Below are 3,950 nucleotides of genomic sequence, written 5' to 3' on the forward strand. Positions count from 1 at the left end.
TGTATGCGGTCCAATGCAGTGAGGAATGCACAGACCTGTATATTGGGGAGACTAAACAACCACTACACAAACACATGGCTCAACACAGAAGGGCCAACTCCTCAGGTCAAGACTCTGCAGTCTACTTACATCTGAAGGACAGAGGACACTCGTTTGAGGACCACCAGGTGCACATTTTAGACAGAGAAGATGGATGGTTTGAAAGAGGTGTCAAGGAAGCCATCTACACCAGGGTTGAGAAGCCGTCATTGAACAGGGGAGGGGGTCTACGCCACCACTTATCCCCCACTTACAATGCTGTCCTTTCATCACTTCCCAGGAAACTCAACAAACGTAACCTATTGGCCTCAGGTGAAGATACCAACGATGGTCGTTCAGTCTTGGCCACAGGTAGTCTTAACGACTGTAACGACTGTCGTCACAGAAACAAGGAACACTAACGAACCAGCGGTATCGATGACCCGGGCCAATGACCCCACTGAGGTTAAATATTTGAGTTTCCCTGCCAGTCAGTCAGAACTGAAGAAGTCCTTTGGATGAGGGATGAAACGTCTTCCAGTATCTTCAAACAAGTCCAGTTGCCCTTGATTTTAACCTTCGTTGGATAACTATGACCTGGATGACTGAGAATCTTCATAGACATTATCAAGAGAGCTTTCGTTTGGAGCACTTTTTACTTCATTTTGCCCTCCACTAAATAGTGTGTTGTGACAGTTAGATAGTGGTCTTGAGCAATGCTAGTCCAAGAGTCACAAGCGAGGGCAACAGAGCTGCTTTGCTGCTAAGTTGAATGGAGTTTGACGCGGAGCCTCCGGTCTAATATTAGCAGCAGTAGTTCTGCTAATGTTAGTAATCTGCGTACATTTATGTACGAGAAAAAAATACATTTCAGTAACGTTGTTCTCCACAATTTCAGCAATTTGATCAAGCAGCTTGTTTCACTACAATTTCACTTACCTGATGTCGATGAGGTACCAGTTAGTTCAGTGTTGTCTGAGGTAGGACAGGGAGACCGGCACAGCACGTCAAACACGGTACACTCCTTGTTGATTTGTACACTAAATAAGTGTCTCGCAGTTGTTGCACTGTGCCGACCCGATGAATAAAGCCACACTTTTGAGCGCCGCTTCCTGTGCTCCATGACTGAAACACCAACAGCTCCTGGAAGTAATACGGTGGCTGCTACGGAAACAAATTTCCGAACGATTCCATTGGAACCGGTTCTCGATGCCCAATCCTAGTCACATTTAGAGACAGCTGAGGGTTTAAGAGGAGGACCCAGGCTGATTACACAGAGAGATCAGTTGCATTACTTATTAGAAGCACAATTCTGTACCCTGCATAACTCACAGCACCATGACTGATAACATGGTGAGAGCTATAAAAACCCAGATGCCAATGCAGGGTACAGAAATGTTAAAGGACAGCTCATGGCAATGGGTAGCCATGTGCAGTGGGAGAGGATTAAGCCATCAATGCATCGTGTGGATGCCACTGGAGTCCTGTCCCAACTTGCACAACTTGGCTGCATTGTGCAAACGTCATACTCAGTTCGAGGTCCCCTTGCATTGTATTACCTTTTCTTCATAGGTACAACCTGATAATATTAGGTGGAGTTGATGGATTTTCCAGAAAGGTAGTACAATTTATATATACACAATATGCAATTTGCTAGTTAATTAATTTCAGTTCAAGCAATAGAAATGTTGGATTTCTATCTACAAAAGGATAAGTAGTTGAGAATATGGTTCTGTGATATGTTCTTTGAAGTTCTCCCAAATATTGTAAAAAATATTTTTTGCAATTCTTGCAACATTCAATAAGGAAAATAAAAGACCTCAAAATCTTTTTCTAAAGGCATCCTACTGAGCTTATTAATATTATTGTTACTGTTGATGATGATGTAGTAGACCTACACATTTATGATTTAAATTCAACTTAAATATAAATAAATATATAAATATGACAATGACAAAGATGCTATGAGGGTATATGCTAAAATGTTAAGGTTTTCTATATTATATAATAAGTGTAATGAGGGACAAACAAGCAACACATTAGAAGAAGTTTTATTTCTACAAAAAGTTCATCAAGTTTTATTTCAACAATCATCATCTGAGTAATCACTGATGTTGGCACTGTGTGTGAGTACACGTGGAACATCTTCCTCAGAAACATTATCATCATCTTTATTTCTCTCTTCATCCACAGACTCATTAGCCTTGTTTCCATCAACGTTTTTTTCATGACATTTTGCAGTATCGGATTATAAAAGGTTGATGCAAACAGCAAAATTTAAAAGAAAAAAAATTCTTAGTTTTGCTAAAACGTTTTTACGTTCACTTGAGGTGGTTTTTTCCTTGGTCATAAAGTAAATGCACTAAATGGGAGATGGAAACACTTGCCGAATAAGGTTTGACGTAGCAAAGCCCAAGAATCGATATGTGATTTCACCGTCACACGGAAGTGCTTCTGCCGGGTGCACATACAGGTCCGTGTGTGGCGGTGGCGTCACTCACTGATCCTTCAGAAATGTTTGCAAAAATGTAGCGTGTGTGGAAGCTACCACGCTACTCGGTCAATAAAAGAGCTTCGTTACTGAAAAGTTATTTGAAAATAGCGACACTACCACCAAGCTACTAAGAAATGTAATTAAACTAGTAATGGCGCTACCTGTAGCGACGCTACTGCCAAACACTAGCTACTGATGTACCTACGCTTGCCGTAGCCTTGTTTATATAACCAACTGATGAAAACGCACATATTTCGCATTTAATTTTAGTTTTTTAGTTTTCTTTTTTGCAACATTTCAAAAGTCCGCTTAAAATTCACATGACAATTAAGAAAAGGCTATTGTCATCAGATAGGACATCTGTTTTAAAAAAACAACCAGGAAGCGTAGGTCATATACTTCTCTTCAACCACTTATGTCCACACACACACACACACACACACACATATATAAAGTACATACAGTATGTTACTCTACTAACAGAACCCTGATCTCCTTAGTCTCCCTCAAAGCTGATTCTGGGGTCCACTCTTCCTCACTCTCCTCAAGCTCACTGTCCTCACTGTCGAAAGGAATAAGCCTAAATGCTCAATCATGTTCCTTACACCCATAAAATGTTCGTACTTCCATTTATTGTGATTAATAGTAGATAGTAAAGCAAAAAAGAAATGATTATGGTGATAACTATGCATCCCTGCACATATCCATCCATAAAAATGTTACTGTTCAAACAATAGTGGTCTAACTGCACAATGTTGCCCTGAGGCAACGAATGAAAAAATACCATCTTACCATATAAATAGACAAAAAGTGTCTTTACTCAATCAAATATGCTTCTTTACAAATTCATGCACATCACAGATATGATTTATAGAAAGTTATTTAAATTTAAACATGTTAAAAGGTGAAATTTTTCTTCTGCTGGCGCAGAAGACAGGCTTTGTTCCCTTATCAAATCGCAAAAGAGTGCTATTTAATTATAGTAGCCTAAAGGTATAAACAAGATATTAAATCAATATAAATAAGTTATTTTAGGAGGTTAAAAAAGTAACTAGGTAACTTTTAAATTTTAAATGAGCTACTTTTTACTTTTTCTTTAGTAGATTTTTATAACAGTAACTTTACTTGTATTTAAGTAAAAGTTCATCAAAGTAATCGTACTTTTACTTAAGTAGAATATTTTTGTACTTTTTCCACCTCTGTCAAAGAGAAAGTTATAAGGAGCATGGCCAGTGCTATCATTGTCTAAATCCTGAAACGTCACTACAAACAGCTGAGTTCAGGAGGTGTCCACAGTGCTGAAAAGACAGAGTTTTTCAGGCAAATTCAGTACAATAACAATAATTATGGTGAATAAGGGCCTACTCAGCTGCTAGCTGCCAGTTCTTTTCTCTCCTGTCTCTTCTTGAAACTACTTTTAAGTTTGAATAGCATGACT

General features: G+C 38.8%; 1 long non-coding RNA gene across 2 annotated transcripts in view; it reads right to left on the reverse strand.

Moving 5' to 3' along the window:
- The window catches only part of LOC123975564, a 3,004-nt gene extending 2,001 nt beyond the window's left edge, over positions 1-1,003 (reverse strand). For both annotated transcript variants that reach the window (XR_006826090.1, XR_006826089.1), the window contains exon 1: positions 958-1,003. This is a non-coding gene — a long non-coding RNA (uncharacterized LOC123975564). The remainder of the gene's footprint in view (positions 1-957) is intronic.
- Positions 1,004-3,950: the final 2,947 nt, after the last annotated feature.

Source organism: Micropterus dolomieu, linkage group LG08 (assembly GCF_021292245.1).
Source record: "Micropterus dolomieu isolate WLL.071019.BEF.003 ecotype Adirondacks linkage group LG08, ASM2129224v1, whole genome shotgun sequence".
Classification (NCBI taxonomy): Eukaryota; Metazoa; Chordata; class Actinopteri; order Centrarchiformes; family Centrarchidae; genus Micropterus; species Micropterus dolomieu.